The sequence below is a fragment of the Vigna unguiculata genome, chromosome 6 (genome assembly GCF_037176805.1).
Source record: "Vigna unguiculata cultivar grain cowpea cultivar isolate G323 ecotype 2 chromosome 6, ASM3717680v1, whole genome shotgun sequence".
NCBI lineage: Eukaryota > Viridiplantae > Streptophyta > Magnoliopsida > Fabales > Fabaceae > Vigna > Vigna unguiculata.
Window position 1 is genome coordinate 7,569,469 of NC_140797.1, and position 21,517 is coordinate 7,590,985.

Genomic DNA, 21,517 nt, shown 5'->3' on the forward strand with positions numbered 1-21,517 from the left:
ATACAACTAAAATCAATTTTTACGCCATTTTTACCAAACGTACTCAATAAATCCAATAATCACAAATCCTAATTAAATCAATCCTTAAGCACAAAAACTCTATTAAAACCCCAAATTTAAAGATTAAATGAGGGCAAAAATTTGAACTCATCCCTCCATCATTGTATATCCATCAACTATGAATTGTTGAAAAAGTCGTCTAGATCTAAGCAAAGTTTGTGCTTCATATTTTCTCGTTTGTAATCTAAAACAAAACCACTCCCTAATTGTGAGTCTGTTCCTTTTGTTGTTGAATCTTGGTTTCTGACGATGGTTGACACCATGTCTATAATTATCCTCCCCATATGGGAAGAGTAAAGGATATTGAAATCCTAAATAGCTAGTCTGTAATTCATTTATTCTTTGCAACTTGCCAGACTGCTTTTCCATTATGATGTCTCTCCTTGAAGCAATGTCTACATCACCAACTATAAGGGCTACAACTTCTGAAACATTGGGGACATTATATATCCTTCCATCTTTTGTCCTATCCGCAATAAGTCTGAATTTCAAGTCATCAAATGGTTGGTCTCTATATTTGTGTCTTATCATTCTAAAACATTTTGCATGAACATTGAATTCGTCTAGCATCATCTTTATTTTGCTGACAATTTCTGAATCAATGCTATGTTGATTCCTGCAAAGGTTAACTGGTTAAATAACCAATTGTTCTATTTGATTTACATTGAATATAAGAAACATTCATGTACCTTAAAGATTTCATTCTATTTTGAACTTCATTTTCAATGTCATAAATATAAAGTTAGGCAAACTTTGGAAGTCCTCCAGTGACTGGTAAAAGGCTTCCTATTCTATGACAAGATTGACCTTGAATTCGTAAATTAGGTGGCCCTTTTCCATTGTTGAAAGTGGTATCAACTTTTGCTTCGGGAGATGTAAATGCAAACATCATATTGTATGCTCTAATGTGATTTTGATAGTTCTTGCTCTCTTTCGATTCATTATCAAATAAATGACGTTGCAAAACAACTGGCGAGTCCTTTAGAGTTGGTAATTAAACTTTACCATTACCACAACACATATGAAATGTACAATTGGTGGATCTTTTGTTCTTGTTAATTCTTTCCTCGTACCATATATAGGCATTACATTCCTTGCATATGAATAGTGCATCACCAATGTCTGCATATATTGTGCATAATTAAATATATGGTTAGTAAATGGAATTCAATATACATTTAGTAGAAACTATAACTATTAAATACAATCTTATCTTGGAACTATGCTTTGTGGAATTTCGTCATCTTGTTCTATACTTTGATCTTCCATTTCTTCGTTAGTGTCAGCTGTTGAATCTGAAACACTTACTCCTATGTCTAAAATGATGTTGTTATTTTGTCAACAGATATTTCTTTAGTAAATAAAGAATAAAATATAATTTACAATGTATAGTCATATGTGCAGATATTTAGAAAGTACTACCTGTACGCATATTTTCGATTGCAGTAGTAGTACTTGGACATATTGTAGTATCATTTAGTACTGTCTGGAAAGATGATTGACCTATGGATCCAGCAACTTCAAACTTTTGAAATAAATTTTGACGATGAGAACTCTGATGAAACAATCTGTGGTTCATTTCGTTACTTCTTCCCTATGGTTGTTGACCTTTATAATACCCAGCCAAATCATTATTTGTTTGAGTATCTTGATTGAGGAAAGCATTCTTGTTATATCACATAGTGGTGTGAAATTAATTTTCTTCTGTTGTTCATCGTCAAGTAGGAGACTTTGACTCTTTTGTGCACACTTCATTTTCTTTTCTTTTACACTAACTTTCTCATTAGTCTTGCATTTGCGCAACCTAGATTTGATAGCACCTTCGGATCACTCATATTGGCTACTATGGCAATAAAACATGGAAATAAAATAAAAGCAATTTGCACATTCACATTAATCTGTTAAAGCTAAAGACATTAATGGTGTACATAGACAACTTTAAAATTTATCCTAATACACAAACACATTGACATAACATAAATCTTGAAAATTTAATTCCAAGATGGAATAAAGACAGGGTAGATGTCTAATATGTGCAAGAACCAAACATAAAAAATAGCATTTAATGCATTTTTGTACCTCACACTTCATTTACTTTACTGGTTGGCTTCTTTTCCCATTACATTGCCTACTGTTGTGTGTTTTAGTCTTTCCGATGTCTGAAGCTTTGAAACAGAACTTCCTAAAAAAGCTTTTCGTTCACGGTCCATGAATAATGCGCGCCAAAAATAATTTATTTATTAAATTAATTTTATCAAATCCTTTATTATAGAAATGATTGATTAAATGGTATGGGGGCAGTTCGACTTCTAAACGCTTTTCTAGAATGTACTTGACATAAATGTCTACATCCATTAATTAAACTTTCATTTCTATGGTTATTTTCAATTTAAAAAAAATGAGTCCAAAGATAGAACGTTCCATTTCAATAACCCCTTGTGTCGTTTCAGCATTATATATATTCTTTACTTTTTTCTTTTTGGATATGTATTTGGAACTTCACCATCCAACCTCTTCAATGGAAACCTCTCAGGAAAATCAAAACAATTCTGCAAAACGTTACTCCTTCAAGAACTGGTTCCAAACTTCAATGACCTTGGTATATCCACAATGGGTAAGTCTCAAAGTTGTGATTTCATTTACTTTTAATGCTTCTTTTATTGTTAGATTGGTGCAAAAATTCAATCTTTCATGAAATGTTCAACCACTGGACTGTGTGATGAGTCATTATTTTCTTCTATTCCACTAGCCTTTGTGTACCCATTACACAGTTGATTAGTGCTTAATTGTTCATCTTTAGAGTGTTTTTCATCTGTTGGGCTTTATTGGGCCACTGTTCCGAATTTGGACTAATTTCACATTATTTGGCCTAATTTTTTTTTTAATTATTTTTAGGTATTTGGGTGAAGCAATTTTGGAGCTTGGACGTCAATATTCAGTTGAAGAGAGTCGCCACATCATTTCCACATCATTTCCATGTCATTTTCACGTCAGCAAAGTCAATGGGTCAACATTTGAGGCCCAGAGTGCCATTTTTGTAATTCTGCAGCTCATAATGGCAGTTTCGTAATTCTGAGTGGCAGGGGTGATATGACCACGAAATTAGGTCTGCATGGGGGAGACCAGCCGCTCCTTCTTCTTACACACTCTCTCAAACCTCCATTTTTGTTTTTTTAAGCTTTGGAAGGTGACCCATGGTGGCACAAGCTATTTTTTCACGTTTTCCACTCGTTTTTTGACGTTTTATGAGTCTTGGACAGTAGTTATTACTTGTATTCACGCTTTCTACACTTTGGGTAACGTTTATATTGAAGCATTTTTCATTTTTGGTGGATGTTTTTGTTGTTCTTCTATTATCCCTTGCTTATTTTCGTTTGCTGCACCATTTTAAGCTTTCAATATCAATTTGAAGTCATTTGAACGGTTGAATTGCAATTTCTGTTGAGAACCCTAATTCGGATTCCATGAGGAACTAAATTTGCATGTTGATTCTTTGTAGAGAATGGATTGAAACCTTGAGATTAGTGTTTTGTTCGGTGAAGTTATGTTAATCTCTCAATTCTGAATTTGCGTTGGGTTTAAATGAAGAAACCGTTCTGTTTTTGCTTAATTTGCAGAGTGGAATCATTATGTGTTCATGCTTAGTGAACTTTAGCACATTCATGGTTGTGTGCTTTACTTAATTGCACTTGAGTTCGAATTCATTTGCGCTTAGTAATTAATTCGGGTCTCATTAGAGTTAATATAACAATTTTGAGTTGTAATCCATGATTAGTGGATGTTCATTTGAAGCAAAGAATCAACACGATTTTTACATTGATTTTACACGTCTACATTGAAGTTTTCAGTTGTGCGTTGCATCCGTAAATCTGCCAAACCCCCTCTATGTTATTGTTGTGTTCATCTGGAAATTTCGCTTTGAATGAAAATATTGGTCGTTGGGAGACGACTTGGTTCACTTTCATATACTACATTTAATATGTTTTAATTTGGTGGGGTACGGTCTCTATCACCGTGTATACTTATTACTTTTCGAAAAATTCCATTTTTGTTGGCTTTTGTAATTGTTTGTAGGAATTCGTTGAGTTTGATGAAACCTTCTTTGCTTACTGGGGACAACACATGCTAATGGGCCCAAACTATTTTCATGATCCGGTAGGAAATTATATTATAGTTGAATTTGAAGATTGTTTGATGGAAAACCACAGATTTCGGATAACTAGTGAACTTGCAAAGTTTTATAAGTTGGATGATCTCTACTGGTTAGTGATCCTTTATTGTGGAAATCAGTATTTCCAGTTTAGAATTTTCAGTTTGCCCATGGAAGAAATATATTATCCTACACCCAACATGGTGTCTATTCCGCAACGAACTTTGTCTTCTTCAAGGTTTATGACTTGTTTTAAATCCGAGATATTGGTATCTTAGGTACTATTTAAAACTTCATATCATTGTATTTGGTTATCTAAATCATTTGGTTTAAATGATTTGTTTCTGTTTAACTGGGTTGCAAAAAATGATTTGCCTAAACGACTCGTTTGTTATTTTTTGGGGACATGAATGGACTATCAACAAATTTAAACTTATTGATCCGCGTCAGAAGAAACATGATGTTGGTATCCAGAGGTTAGACAATGGATATTTTACAATAAATGAAGTTGTCTTAGAGATATGTCAATACTACAATCTGAAGGAAAACAAAGCCATACATATGAATTATGTTGACAAAGATACCTTTTTATTCAAGGTTTTTTCTGCTGAAGGCATTGAGATTGAATATACTTCGTAGTTTGTCAGTAGTAACAATTCAGACTAAAATGATGGAGGTTTTGATCCTGCAGACTTCTACCATTCAATGTCAAAATGCTTATCTGCAAATGATGCAAAATCTTCTTCCCTGGTAACAGATTCTTAAACTTGGTTATTTGAATGCAAATTTGTTTGATGTGTTCTAATTTATTAAAATTCAAACTTTTTTCAGTACTTGGATTCTGAATTTGCTGGAAAAGCTTTGGTTAAACAGAGGAAGCGCTATTTATTGGTGAATGCAGAAGGTGATTGCTGGCCTTGCAAAATTAGATGGTCTGGAAGAAACAACCGTCAATGTTATTTAACTTGTGGATGGAAAGATTTCTGCAATGAAAATGGATTCAAGGAAGGCACTATAATCCAACTTGGTGTTGATAAGGACCTAAGCATGTATATTCATGTAATGGTGATAAAAATATAGTTTCAGTGTTCATCATATGTTTGGAAACGTTATCTATATATTGTAAACATCTTTAATGAACTATTACATATATATATATATATATATATATATATATATATATATTTTGCAAACTATTTCCCTAAATTATTGCTTATGCTTCTGGTTGTGATCTCATAATACTCGATGTTAACTATTAATATTAATTTGATCATTAAGAAAAAAGTCAAGAATATAGTTTAAGGAACTTCATGATTTACCAATTTTAATGGTTATTGATACATGTTATTATTATTTCAACCATCAACTTACTTTTACACCAAATAGTATCCCATTTGGGTTGTTGTCCATATAACATTTAAACTTGTAACACCAATTGTAGCATATCACAATTAATAATCAATACTTAACCCTTTAACCCGAAATATATGTATAACGATTCTTAGAATAAAATTAACATAACATTACATTGAATATGGGAATTGTAGAACAAATTTACATATCCAAAAATATTTACATTGTAATAATGATATCCTTTGGTGTTACCAACATTAATAATAACCATTTTCCATCCTTGATAGCCAACTCCAACAAAATACACCCAAGTCCACGACAAAAAACATTAAGATGGTTATGGTTTCCAAAACCCAAGTTAGCATTTACCATCACACATTTAATATATATATATATATATATATATATATATATATATATATTATATATATATATTATATGTCTAATTACAAACAGTAGTGGCCCACATCAGTGCTTTTTCTGTTTCATTCGTTTCTTAGTCTTGGACCTAGAAAATTCTACACTTGGGATGTCTTCAAGGTGGTCGCAATCAACTTCAAAGTCCAGCAATAAGTCCTTTGTAGGGGTAACACAAAAATCAATATAAGGATCATGATCTGCTGAACCACTCAAAGTCAATTGCAGCATATCAAAACAATATTACTATGACATCCATTTTGTTAGTTATAAAACATTTGATATTTAATAAAATTGCATATCTTATCTTACCATACAATTGTCAGCTTTGGTATTTTTATTAACACTTGGCTTACCCTGGATTCTTTAATCTGTGCATTTAAAAATAAAGTGGTTAGAACATGGGAAATTTAGTGCAATAAAATAAGTATACAAATAGTTTTAATTAAAGAGACCTTTCTTGTATAACTTGGAGTTTTAATGGAAGCAAGTGTTTTAGATTGCGAACTGGAAGCACTTAGATCTACAGAATTGGACTCTTTAATTTGTAACTTGCATAAAAATAGCATATCATAAATTTAGTGTCAACAGAAAAATATAAAAATAGGTGGAAGTACACATACCTTTTTTCCATGAGATCCAGTTTTAATCGGATTTGTGGTTTTAGATTGGGTACTGGAACCACATATTGTAGTGGGACTGGACTCTTTAATCTAAAATTAGCATAAAAGTACCTTATTAGAAATTTAGTGTGAAAAGAGAAGTATAAATATAGTTTAAAGTACACATACATTGTTTCCACGAGATCCACTTTTAATCAAACCAACCGCCATAGATTGCATACTGGAACCACATATACCTGTGGGACTGGACTCCTTATTCTATAATTTCCATAACAACAGTTATTACATCATTTATTTAGTATCAGAAATAAATTACTAACATAAATTTAAATGACTCTTACCACTGTTGTCTGAGACTCGTAAGTAATAACAGGAATTGATTCATGTTCGATGTTAGAATCACATATAGGTAGATCAAAAGACTGTTTACCCTGTGCGTTTAGAAATATATTTATTACATCATTAAAAACTACATACAAAGCAATTAGTGACATATAAAGTATTGGCTTAAATACACATTTGGTCCCTATTTTTGTCAAAATTATTCAATTTGGTCCCTATTTTCGTTGTTTGTTCAATTTGGTCCTCGTTTTGGTAAAATCTCATTCAATTGAGTCCTTTTGGCAGACGGAGTTAAAATTGTTAACAGCACAATGACACGGTGTAATTGTTTGGGCTACGTGTCAATTTTTAGGCAGTGACGTTGGCATAGTGAAATTTTACGCCCGTTGCAAGTTTAAAAGTTAGTGAAATTGATTGGGGAAGAAATTAGGGTTTGAGAGGTTTGAAGCAAAACTGTGGCCAATCCGGTTGGGGAAGAATCTTGTGCCCAATCCAGTTGGTGATTCGAAATTTGCGTTTGAGAGGTATGTCTCGTCACCATTCATCTTCCTCCTCTTGCTGTAACAGTTGGGGGCAACCAAGTTGCGGTAGGTCTCATATTCGTGGTTCCAAGGGTATGGGTTTAATCCCCATTCGCAAATGTGGAGAAGTTGTAGTGCTTCGAGTGGCAAGAACTTTGAAGAATAATGGTAGACAATTTTGGGGTTGTTCTAAGTTCAAGAGTGATGCTTCCAGTGATAATGTGTGGTGTAACTACTTCAAGTGGTGTGATGAAGAATTATATGATGAAAGAGATGGTATTATAGCCCAGCAAAGGATGAAGATTTATGAACTGGAGATTTCTGTGAGGGCTATGAAGAAAACGATTCAATTTTTCTTAGGATTAGTTATTGTTGTTGTTGTAATCTTTATAGTCATGGTGCCAGTAATGTTAAAAATTCAATGTGTGTAGGTGAGGATGATGTTTTGTAGGTGTTGAAGTTATGAATGTTGTGTGTGTTGTTGATGAAGCAGGGTTGAGTAATGTGTATTTTGTTCTGTATGAATGAATCTTTATGTTGCTTTACGTTGTTTAATTCCATCCCAACTCTTGTTTAAAAAAGTCCATTTAAGTCCACATTTTCGTTTAAAATGTGCAATTTGGTCCCTATTTTAAGTTTAAAAGGTTCAATTTGGTCCCTATTTTAAGTTTAAAATGTTTAATTTGGTCCCTATTTTAAGTTTAAAATGTTGAATACAGTCCCTGTTTTATAAAACAACCTGCTAATCAGAAGTGCAAAATATACCAAAATATAATTGAATCCATATTGAACATATCCAACCTGCCAATCACACAAGTCCAAATGGCAATCACAACTCCACTATTGGAGACCAATATTCAGTCAAGTGCAATAAGAATATGTTAAAGTCATGCAATTTAGATGTTAAACAAAAGTGTACTGGACAAAAAAAGTTAACAAACAGAGTACCAATTACTACAAAATTACTAGAAAAGAGGCCTAAATACATCAAAAGTGGTCTCCTAAGTAGGCCTAATTAAAACACAGAAAATGATCTTCAAGTTGGTGGTCTTTGAATCTACAATTTCTATCTGCTGCTTGGTTGCCCAGTCTGTATTGAGACTTCATGTGCTTGCTGTGAAGGTTGTGTTGGTTGTGTGGACTACTGACTTGATGGTGGTGGTTGTTGTGTAGGCTGTGTTGTTTGTGTGGACTACTGACTTGATGGTGGTGGTGGTTGCTTTGTAGGCTATGTTTGCTGAGGGAGTTGTGGACAATTACTTTTGTTATGTCCCACTTCACGACATACCCTACATCTCTTTTGATGGCCACCTTTCCTTAACTCTGTATCATTTTTCTTTAATTCCCACTGTTCCAATCTGCTCTTTTTCTTTGGCCTCCCAGGTAATCTCCTTTTGAAGGGGGTTGCACATCATTATAGGAAGTCCTCTTCCACAGTAGCTGCCCATTCACTGGATAGATTATGGAGTGGTATGTTTCTTCATACGTGCAAATTCTGAACTAGTGTGATATGAACTCCTCTGCATTTAAATTTAAAAACCTCATTGCAGCAAGTGCATGGCAGCAAGGAATACCACTGAGCATCCATTTCCTGCATGTGCATTCTTGTGTGTCAATGTTGACTTTGTACTTCTCTCCAATAAGTGAAATGTGCTTGACTTCAAAAATCTTTTCTCCTGACCAACTATCAAAGCATAACAAGTTAGCAAATTGAATAAATGATAAATATTAATTGTGTCAAAATGCCTATTTAAATACCTTGGAATTCAGTTCTTTGTTAAGGCCGATTCTTCTCGCAGCCTAGTTCTAATCCTTGGACAGATTGAACCTTTAAAAGCTTTCACCTTCTTCCGATTTTTGGCCCACCTCTTCATTAAATAAATTCTGATGTCCTCTAGCATTGATACAATTGGTTTAGTCCTTGCATCAATTATCACACAGTTGAAGGCTTCGCTCATGTTGTTTACTAGAGTGTCACAGATGGCTTGACTTGTGAACCTAGATTTGGACCAAAATCTGAAAAATGAAAGTGTCACACAAAGGTTAGCATCATCATAGTGTCTAACAGTATTGTGAATATGGATGATAACACAAACCTTGGTGGAATGGCTATGAGGTATTTGTAAGCCTCAAGATTGGCTTCTTTGATATTTCTCATTTCTCTTTCCCGAGCTTGGGGATATGTACTTACAACAGCCCACCACATTAAATTCTTTAATTTCTTCCCACCAAATTTTTTCCTAAAATTGGCGTACAAATGGCGCATGCATAATCTTTGTTCTGCTCCAAGTAACAACTCCTGTATAGCAGGCATAAGTCCCTGTCAAAAGCAGAAAGTGAAATATATAAGTCCATAAGCATATTTCAAACACTTTAAAATATTAATTAAATCAGTAATGGAATTTACCTTTTGTTGGTTTGACATGAAAGTGATGGACTGACATACTTCTGGCCCACCTAAGTCTTCAATCAATAGCTCCATAAACCAAGTCCATGTCTCTTTGTTTTCTACTTCAACAAGCGCATAACATAGTGGCAGCATCTGGTCATTACCATCTCGACCAACAGTCATTAATAACTCAACCCCATACCTTCCTTTCAAAAAACATCCATCCAACCCAATTATTGGTCTACACGACACAAAACTATCTTTACACGCTATTAAACAAGTGTAGAACCTTTTGAATGTGGCTTGACCTTGCACGTCTTCCACTTTCAATTTTATTGTAGATCCAGGATTGGATTTCAGCAAGTCATTTGCGTAATCATAAATTCTCCTAAACTGTTCTTTAAATGAACCTTGTACTTGGTCTGCTGTCGTTGCTCTTGCCCTGCGAGCTATAGACATTGACACTCTAGTATTCCATTTTCTAAAAGCCTTGTTACGTATTTCATTGATTTTTATACTTGGATTTTCTCTCAAGTGTGTCTCCAAAGTCCCACTCAACCACTTAGAATTGATTATATCAATGGTAAATTCCCTACTACAAGTGTGAACATCAACAACTTTCCTTAATTTCCACTTATGATGGGAAGTCAACAAAGCATAATAAGCTAACCAGAGGCAGTTTCCTTGAGCCCCCAAACATCTCACCCTAATTCTACGCTTATCATTTTTAACAAATCTTATATTTCTTCCACTATGAATTGCATACGTCCTAACAACATCTCTAAAGTGTTCCTTGTCAAGGAAATATGTTCCCACTTCCCACTTGTAGTCTGTCATGGATTTTGGCATCACAAACATCCCAAAAACATCTCCACTGTTATCATCATCCTCTATTTCACAATCAGATTCTGCACCACTCAATAATTCATCGGACAACCACTGATCATTAGAAAGCCCTCTATCTATGTCTTTTAGCACCTTTCCCTTGTGTTCACTGTCACTTTGATTCTCTTCTTCACTTATACCCACTTCAACTGCCACAGAACCCACATCATTATTAGAATTATTGTTGTCCCCCATTACATTCACAGGAATATCAACAAATTCCTCATCTTCAGTCTCTGATTCATCCCAATTGTAAACCTCTGCCTCAATATCCACCTCAGTTTCAAACACTCCATCCCCACCTCCAAACTCATCCTCACCTGCTGGACCACCCAAGTCAGCCTCACATCCACCTCCAAACTCATCCTCACCTGCTGGACCACCCAAGTCAGCTTCACCTCCACCTTCAAACTCATCCTCACCTGCTGGACCACCTAAGTCAGCCTCACCTCCACCTCCAAACTCATCCTCACCTACTGCACCACCCAAGTCAGCCTCACCTCCATTTCTAGCTTCATCCTCACCTACACCTCCCAAATCAGCTTCAGCCTCACCTCCCAAGTCATCCTCATTCTCACCTCGACCTCCCAAGTCACCCTCATTCAGACCTCTACCTTCACCCCCCAAACCTTCATCCCCCAAGACAACCTCACTCAAGCCTCCATGTCCCAACTCAACATTAACTTCAACAATGACATATTCCAAATTATTATCTATATCATCATCTACAACTACTGCTTTTGACACAATATGAACCACAAATAAGTGGACTTCTCTAGTACGCTTAGCAACATTTACCATATTAATTGACCCATTATCATCATACAACAACTGCAACCGTCTATCTACAGCATACCATAATTCTTTAACTGCTAAATAACCCATAGACTTAAGTGTGTCTAACACCTCAAAATACCCTCATGTGTCTGGGTCACAAGACCAATCATCAATAAATCCACCTATATATAATAGCCCACCATTCTGAACAAAATGTCCACCATGGTGGACCACAACCTTGAATCTCTCATCACACATCTAAATACAAAAAAAATGATATGTTATCAATTAAACAGGGGACCAGAACTGAAAAATGAATAAACAACGGGGAACACAAGGGGACCACTGAACACATATAATATTACCCTACCCACTTTCGAAAGCGACAATACAATACACAATAAACCATAAAGCTATAAAATCCACCGCAAACCAACCACAAAAGAAAAGCTAGTACAGAAATCAACCAAAAAAGTTCAACTTTTTAAACACTCAACCACAAGGCTATAAAACCCACCGCAAACCCATCACAAACGAAAAATACAACACAAAGAGGAGTCAACAATACTAACCTGTACCTGGTTGACGCTCCAAACTTCAATGCCAACCTCCAATCGCAATCTCCAACCGCAATGTTGAAGCTTCAATCACAAATCACTCTCCCACCACGTTTTCGCGAACCCTAACTGATGTTATCTTCAATCATGCACCCAAAAACCCTAATTTTCCCCTTTCTGACCAACCATAATCTTTCGATCTCTCGAATGCACTCGACCCTCTCCAATGAAGAATTTCAATTCTTCACTCAATTGATTGCTCTCGACAGTTTTCGCTTCTCGCTGCAGTAAACCCTCATTTGATACACTTTACCATTGTCACTGCTTCTCGATTGCCTCAATTCATTGCTCTCGACGTTTTAATTATTTTTCACTTTACCATTTTTTACTTTTTACTTTATTCAACTTTTTCCCCAATTTTTTTTAACGATACACTGTGCCAACGTGTGCCATCAGGGATTCAAAAAATTGACACGTAGCCTAAACAGTTACACCGTGTCACTGTGTCGTTAACAATTTTAACTCTGTCTGCCAAAAGGACTCAATTGAATGCGATTTTACCAAAACGAGGACCAAATTGAACAAACAACAAAAATAAGGACCAAATTGAATAATTTTGACAAAAATAGGGACCAAAAGTGTACTTAAGCCTAAAGTATTTCACCTCTTGTATTTGGTCTCTGCCCTTAGAATTCTCTTCAGTACTGGAATCACACATACCTTCAGCACTGGAGTCTTTAATCTACGTATGAAGAATCAAAAATTGAGTAATTAAAAACATTTAATTTTATGTAAATATTCCAATACAGTATCTAAACTTAAAGCATGATATAAATGAGTTACCATCTTTGACTCAAGTTTACTTCTAATAAAAGCAATGGTTTCAAGATTGTTTGAAGCTTTCATGACCGATGAAGATCTGGTTTTTGGTTGAACTCTAACCTTGAATGCAAGAGTACATCCCAGTATAACATCTAGATCCTCTGGAAAACATTTCGGATCATCCTCCCCATCCTAAGAACAAAAAAAAAGACATTAACATTAAAATTTATTTAAATTAATAAATGAACATAGTAATACTACCTCAATCATCTTATTCATTAACTCAACAGCTGATACACCAATCAAGTTAATGCAGTCTTGATCCCATATAACGAAATTTGCATAACTATCTCCATCACAGACATGTAATTCCAACTTATATCTACAACAAAATTAACTTTTTTAATTCAAACCATACAACATACAGTTAACATATACAATAGTAAAAAAAAAATACAAACCTAATTCCAAATTTTTCATTATTAAACCCACACATGACACACTTAAAAGCACCTATTTCTTCAGTTTTCTTCTTGCAACCATTGCATACTGGATAACACCATCCATCATTCTCTAAGTTAAACTTGACGGTAGTTGCAACAGTAACACAATACACTTCGTATATATATAAAAAAAAAGTCATTACAATAACAAACTTAAAAATTCAGTAAGGATGTTAAAACCATTACTTAGTGCTATATTACATCCTTCATTGTTGTGATTTCGGATATTGTACTCACAACAACTTTATACATAAATTTCTCATGTTCACTATATTGAGATGGTGAACTCAATTGGCTAGCTTCTTGACTTTGATTAACTTTATTGCCAAAACATCTATAATTCCAATATCTATGTCAGTATAATATAATAAATGGAAAACAATGTCCTAAGAACTAAGTAATTCAAGAAACGCATATTGTATCCATTGCTCCTTGAACCGGACCAATTCAGAACATTCATCACCCATAAACAACTTTGAACCATTCCAGGAATTTGATATTGACACTGGCCACCGTCCTAAATCCATCAGAAAAATAATGATTACAAAATCACATTACAAAACAACAAAATAATGAAATTAAATTCACAAACCTGAAGACGGTTTGATCTTAGCTTGAGTCAACATAACAACAACAATAAACGAATCTGGTTCTCCCCTCCAATTACTCATAAATTTAAAGTAATAGGAATCCCACAACGTACACCCAATAACAACAAAATTGTAAAATGAAACAACAATACTGTATAAACAACAACGCATATATGAAACCCTAATAAAATAAAACATTATACTTATATCAAATACACAAACCTTAAATCCCTTATATGAAATACAACATTCTTGGATTGGGGATTACACCTCACATTATCCACCACTCCAATAATATATAAAACCAATATTAGCATGAAAACAAAATCATTAAATATCTACAGGGTAAGGAAAAAAAACATTATTATATGTACCTACCATACACCAAATCAGCAGAGAATTTTCCATCAACTATATCCTCGATACTTTTGAAGTTATAAATGTTTAGAGGAATACTTGAAATTGGTTGTTCTTTTATAGTTGTTGCACCTATGAACAATAACTTGTAAGGGTGGTCACAAACCCGAAATTGTCCTTCGTTCTTCATGATTTTAAAATTATGCATTATGTAGGTATGACCCTCAACCAACTTTTCTTCCCACAAACCTATATCTTTCTTTTTTACCATTGTAGGAATCATATCCCCCTGAAAAAATAAGGTAAACAGTAAAGATCATTCCATATCCAAAAATAAAGAACACAACAAACTTTATTTACCTTCTGATCCAAAAGAATCAACTCCATATGACGATTCATATCTTGGTTTTGAACAAACCACAAATCCTTTACTCTCCCAACAAGCTTTAAAGTCTCTTTCTTCTCATCTATATCTTTGATCAAATAAAATTTTCTAGCCATTTGAAGACAACAAATACAACCTACACGAACTCAAGAAGAACACCAATGTCCCACCCTCAGAAAAAGCACACATGGAATAAAATTCATTTACACAACAGGAAAAGTATAAAAATAAAACTAAAAAATAAAGCAAAGGAAGATCATACCTCACATAACTGGGGAAACGAAAACACAAACCAAAAGCGTTAAACACATCCAAAACACAATAATAATAAACAACAAACAATGAACTAAAAAATACAAACATGAAATCTAAAAGAATTTCAGAAAATATATTAAAGAGGATCGAAGCAAAAGAAAGAAAAGAAAAATCATCTCAGACCAACTGAGATACATGATCACAGTAAACAACATCCAAAACACATTAACAATTAATAACAAACAATGCACTGAAAAATACAAACAATGCACTCAGAAAAAATAATAAACAGGATCAAACCAAAAGGAATAAACGAAAAATCATCTCAGACCAACTCACTTACACCATCAAACCAAAAATTCAGACACAAAAACGAAGAAAACCAATAATGATATCAGAGAAAATAGGGTACTGGATTGAAGGAAAAATTCAGACACTAAACTGAAAAAAAAAAAATCCCATACCCAAACCTGAGAAAAGAAGACGCAAGAACCATATGACAAAACCAAACCACTAAACACTATCCTTAAAAAACGATTTCAAACACAACTAAGATAATTAATGTATGCAACATCAATCAACTTAGGCACAGTATCCCTCCTTCCAACACTTAACAGGCAGGAAATGCAAAATGACTTTTAACCCCGGGCACTAAATGAAAATTGAGTCTGAAGAAAAGGGTAAGACCAGTAAAATACTAAGCTTTGGGTTTCAGATCATTGGCAAAATGTTATTTTACGAAAATACCAGTTTAGAAGACAAGTGTCTTCGAATTAAGTTAGAGTATTTGGGTAATATCTAGCCGTGAAATTACTAAAAAACCTGAAAAAAGAACATGTGTCAATGAATTAAATTGGGATATTTGGGTAATATCCAGAGATGTTTGTTTTCTTATCGTTTAACCTAGACTTTGAAATGCTTGAAACTGCACCCACACTAAACCCTCACCTAACACACATTAACCCACACCTCACTCTTTTACCTAGCACACCACTCATGCACCTGCACCTCACACGCACACACTTCCAAAACGCACACACACTGCCGCACCTCACAATGCATTCTCACACACCATACTAACCGATTCCCCTAACCCACACTCTACAACACATTGCCACACATGCCAAACAGGAAACCCAACTAACTAACTCATTACACACTAACCAACTATAATAATGCTAAAAAAAATCTACCACTAACACACTCACGCACGCGCGCTAACACTGTTATATATACACATTCATAAGGGTTTAAGGGTCTGGAAAAAGCGAGAGAAGAAGAGAGAAAGGAAGAACGAGCGAGAAGGAGAAGCGGGAAGAGAGGAAGATAGCAGAATCCAAGAGCAAGAAGTGTCACGACTCGGGGGTGCTTTTTCTCCTGTTCTAGTTTTGTTTCAGCATAGGATGGATTGCTTTACTCATTTTTTATTTTGCTATTGAAATGAATATCACGATTGCTCTGTTTTCAGTTTCATTGATTTTCAATTTCACTGCAAATTACTACTTCCTTTGCCTTGATTCTTACACTAGCTTGGTTTGTAATCCAAATGCTTACTCGCAGTATAAACCCAGAAGAAAATATACGACAAACAAATGCCATTCTTTTTATTACTCTGTATCTGGCTTTAATCGGAAACCATATGCAATTGGAGAATAAAGTTTAAATCCACATAGCAAGAAGACAGTAGATTAAACGAAGAAAGAGAGAATTAAAATTGATGGAGTTGACGGCGGTTAGAATGAAGCGGAGGAATCATGGTTCTGACCAAATAGTGGCTCGCCTTCGCGGCTTCGAAGGGAAAGTCACGATTTCTTCTGTCATGAAGGTGCTGCCATGGTCGCTGACAAAGGCCTTCGACGGTGGCCGGAATCGTCGCTGGTGGTTGACGGTGGCGGGAGTGAACAGAGGAATCATGGTTCATACCAGATAGTGGCTCGCCTTCACGACTTCGAAGGGGAAAGTGGCGTTTTGATTTTGTATTGACGGTGTTTCCATGGTCGCTGGCAAAGGCCTTCGACGATGGCCGGAATCGTCGCTGGTGGTTGAGGTAGGCTCGCTTGAGGCAGAGGAGGGTTATTAGGAAGATGATGACCATGTATTTGATGTTCTGAGTGTTTAATTTTAGGAACATAGGTGTTTTAGATTGAGGTTTTAATGTTTTAAGAATAAATATAAAAAAATAGTTTTCAATTTTGAATGTTCCAAAATAACAAAGGAAAATAATAAATAATTTATACTTTATAATCTATAATTTATAACAATATATAAAGAGGATTTCTTCTGTCGTGTTCACATTTCAAAATATCAATTTTATTTTTTAAAATATAATTATTTATCTATAATAATATATAAAAAGGATTTCTTTTTTTGTATCCACATTTCAAAATACCAATTTTACTCTTAAAAATATAATTATTTATTACATTTTTTAAAATTGACCGTTATTTTTACAAGTTTTTTTAAAAAATCGTCTATCTCTATTTCTTCTCTTTATCTCTATTTATCAACAATTATTCTCTCATCTTTATTGATATATTTCACTTTATTTTTAAGAAATGTAATTTTATTTTATATATTAACTTAAAAACATTACATTATCATCACCTATTAATATAATATCACGCATATTTAAAAAATGCATACACAAATTGTTGAAATGGGGATCTATTTCAACTCATATGAAGATGGTTTTGATGATGTCCAAGGCTACACTTCATGTGCATTACCAGTTTAGAATTAGTCATGTTTTAGTTAGGCTGTGCATTAGGCTGTTTGTATGAAATTATCAGATGTAATTCAAGCCTGCATTAAGTTGTAATTAACCATCACACTCTTGCTTATGCAATCATGAATTGATTAGTTGTTTAACTAATGGATTAGCTGTGAGTACTACACTAAGGCAGTGAAAATACACTCACGATAATCGATTAGGTAAATTCCTAATCCATTAATGATAGCAGAAAACTCTGTATAAAAGCTATTTTCTGAAAACTGTTTCGGTGGGGAAAAGGATACAAATCACTGAAAAACATTCTGAGAAACAACCCTTTGACATTCGCAGAGTTCTTAAGCATTCTCGAAGATCATTCAAGTGAAGATTCAAGGAGATTGATGGTTGATTCTACCTTGATCAGTCTAGCTTGCATCTAGGAGCAAATTGACAAATCTGCACAACAATAGGTGTATTCGTTTCTTGATTCTTTTTTGGTTGTATTTCTGATTACAGTTGTTTCACTCACTAGTGCAGTAAGGGCTTTTGGCCCCGGTTGTTTTTTATATTCTGCCTCGGTTCTAGAACCGAGGCATATTGGGGTGAGGCAAAAAAGGGTGATTTGTGGCCTCGGGTGTCAACCGAAGCCATAGGGCGTACTTTTCTGCCTCGGTTCTTTGAGGACCCGAAGCCATAGGGGTACTTTGCTCGCACCACCATTAGTACTGCTGCGCTCATCCTCGTCATCGAGATCGTCGACAAACGCTGTCGCGGCCAGACCTTCACCAGCACTGAACGAGCAACCCACCGTGACGCTCAGACATATGCTACCACTGCACGGTCTGAATGCGACAACGAAAAACCACCATGAACCAGTAGAGCCAAGAGATCTAGAGATCCAGCACCTCCACCGCCGTTCGAAGCAGAACTTCAAGTCACTTTGCGGGCAACCCTACCACTGTGTCGCCATCACCACCATAGACAAAGGAAGAGAGTGAACACCAAATCACACCTTTGTCGTGAGCCGCGAGCACGCCTCCTTCGCCAATGATGAACCAAACACCACCGCACGAGAAAACAAAGACGAAAATGCCTCCACTGCGCACCAAGTGTTCACTCAGGGACGAAGGTGAACAGTGCGAAGTCGCGAATTTGGGAACCTAAATAGGGCATATGGCCTCGATTCAATTAATAACTGAGGCCTAAAGTCCTTTTATGGCCTCGGTCAATAAAGACCCGAAGCCAAATGTGACGGCACTGGTGACATTTTTTAAATTAGGGTTACTGGCTGACTTATAGGCCTCGGTTCTTTTTTAACCGAGGCCAAAAACCTCTTTATATTTCCTCGGTTCAAAAACACCCGAAGCCAAAAGTGCTGACGCTGATGGCATTTTTGAAATTTTGGTTACTGGGCTGCCTTATAGGCTTCGGTTCTTTTGCAACCGAGGCCTAAAACCTCTTACTGCACCAGTTTTACACACACCCGAGGCAATATAGTTGGACGAAATTGCAAAAATGCCATCGCCTCCTTATAGGCTTCGGTTCCGCTATAACCGAGGCCTATAAGGCGAAGTAAAATGTCAAATCTGCACTAGTGACTGTGTGAAGTGAAGGCCTAGGTGCAATTGCGTGGATGCATTGCTCCTAGGGGGAGTTCTTGATTGGTAGATCAAGTTCCTTAGTTTTTAGGTTCTAGAATTATATAGATGTTCTTCTAATTCTTGGATCCTAATTGAGTTAGTGGAATCCTACTAAGTGAGTTTACTTAGGAGAAGATTGGACGTAGATTCTTTTTAAGTTAGTGGAATCCTACTAAGTGGGTTTTATTACTGCAGTGCTGCATCCCCAATATTTCTATTCTGTTACGTTATTTCTTCTTCTTTTTTTGTTTCCGTTCTCTCCTTCTTCTCTCTATTTCTTATCTCCAGTGATCCCCTTCCATTTGAACGTGCTCTCTCCAGTGGTCCCCCGCTTTCTATCTCTTTCATTTGAACGTAATATCTCTAGTGAAGCTTTTCAGCGCTTTTCTCTTAAAAGTTATTCTTGTAGGTTAGTATGATTTTCACACTTTTAACTTTAATCATGTTTTTATTACTGATTCTTGGAATGTTATCTATTGCGTGTTGCGAGTTATATATATAGTTATATTTTATTTTGTGATCATTACGGATGTCGACATCCGTTTCCTTATTTTTTATTTTGTTCCTTTATATTGTAGACATACGTTTAATGAGACTATTTGCTGGATATACTTCAGGGCATCTTTATAAGATGTTCAAGGGAACAAATTGGAAGAAAATAGCTTTTGGAACAACTTTTGTATTCCCAGCCACAACTTTCAAGCATTCTTTGTGCTAAATACTCTGATTTGGGGGCAGAGATCTTCTAGGGCAGTGATTTTGAGTGAGAAAGAGAGAGAAAAAAAAAGAGATGGGAGAAGAGAATCTTTTGCAGACCTCTTTTTCATTGAACATGGGAATCTGAACAAGGGCGACGAGGAAGTTGGTGTAGCTGAATTCCTCATCTTCTTAGAGGGGTTCAAACTTGTAGCGTTGGTAGGGTTTCTTCCAGAAGAGTTTGACGAGGATGATGACAATGCCCATGTAGACCCTCTCCATCTAGAGCATGAGAGCCATGGCGAGGCAAATGCACACCGCCATGTTCAGCAGCTGCACGATCAGCGGCGCCTTTATCACCTCCCAGACCATCCTCATTTGCACCGTCACGTCGAAATCCACGCCCTGGATTGACTCCGGGATGAAGAACTTGGGCTCCGAATCAACCATTGTGAGAGGAGAAAGTGAGAAGAAAAGTTGAAAAAGTGAAAGTTTTGGTTTGGTGTGTGTGCTTTTTGTATGGCGTTGAAATGGCAATAAAAATCTGCAATACCCTTGTTAGGAATGACACTTATATTGCAGATCTCTCTCCCCCAAATCATACAAAATTAAAATGAAAGAATACAAGCATATTTCTCAAAGTAAAAATAAAAACTACAAAAAGCCCTTCACTATTGAACCCTGAACAAAATGTTTCCACTCACAAAACCAATCTAAACGGAGAATTGATTTTCCATAAGGTTTTCAAATAAATAAATAAGGTTTAATTATGCCGTTGGTTTCCATTTTGGAGTCCAAATCTCAAAATGGTACCTAAATTTTTAAAAGTCTCAAATTGGTCCCCTTTTGTTAAAATGTCTCAAGTTTGCCCTTTCTATAAAGTCAAGGTTGACGCTGTTAGAGGGAGTGTCACGTGTCAGTTCCTAAAAAAATTGCCACGTGTCAAGCTGTCATCGTGCCACGTAGCAGTGATAGAGTGATGTGGTAGTGATAGTGACACGCGTCAGTATTATGCCAGGTGTCATTTCCTTAGTCTCAATTTGGTCCTTTTATTTTAATTTTTGTCTCAATTTAGTCCCAATTTTTGTAAAAATGGGCAATTTTGTCCTTCTCCAAATTGAAATCAAATTTAATTTCTATATATATGTACACAAATATTTCCATCAAAATTGATATTTCAAGTAAATATTTTTAACTAAATTAAGTTCATTTAATTAATATTTTAGATTGAACTTTATTTAAAATTGTTTTAAAGTTGTTAATAGAAAATAATGTTAATAGAAAAAAATTCATAAGTTAACTAGTACATGTAACAATAAAAAACATATAAATTTAAAATTTGAAAACAATGTTAAGTAAAGTTGAATTTGAAACACAATTTTAAATAAACTTAGCTATGTTAAAAATATCAATTTGAATAAAAATATCAAATTTAATAAAAATATTAGTATAACATTTATATAAAATTAATTTTTGTTTTAATTT

At 35.1% G+C, this 21,517-nt stretch overlaps 1 long non-coding RNA gene across 1 annotated transcript; it reads left to right on the forward strand.

Moving 5' to 3' along the window:
* Positions 1 to 15,319: 15,319 nt before the first annotated feature.
* On the forward strand, positions 15,320 to 17,133 carry LOC146885456 (uncharacterized). The gene is made up of 2 exons (XR_014995801.1): positions 15,320 to 16,351; positions 16,547 to 17,133. It is a non-coding gene; the product is annotated as an uncharacterized LOC146885456 (long non-coding RNA).
* The last annotated feature ends 4,384 nt before the right edge of the window (positions 17,134 to 21,517 follow it).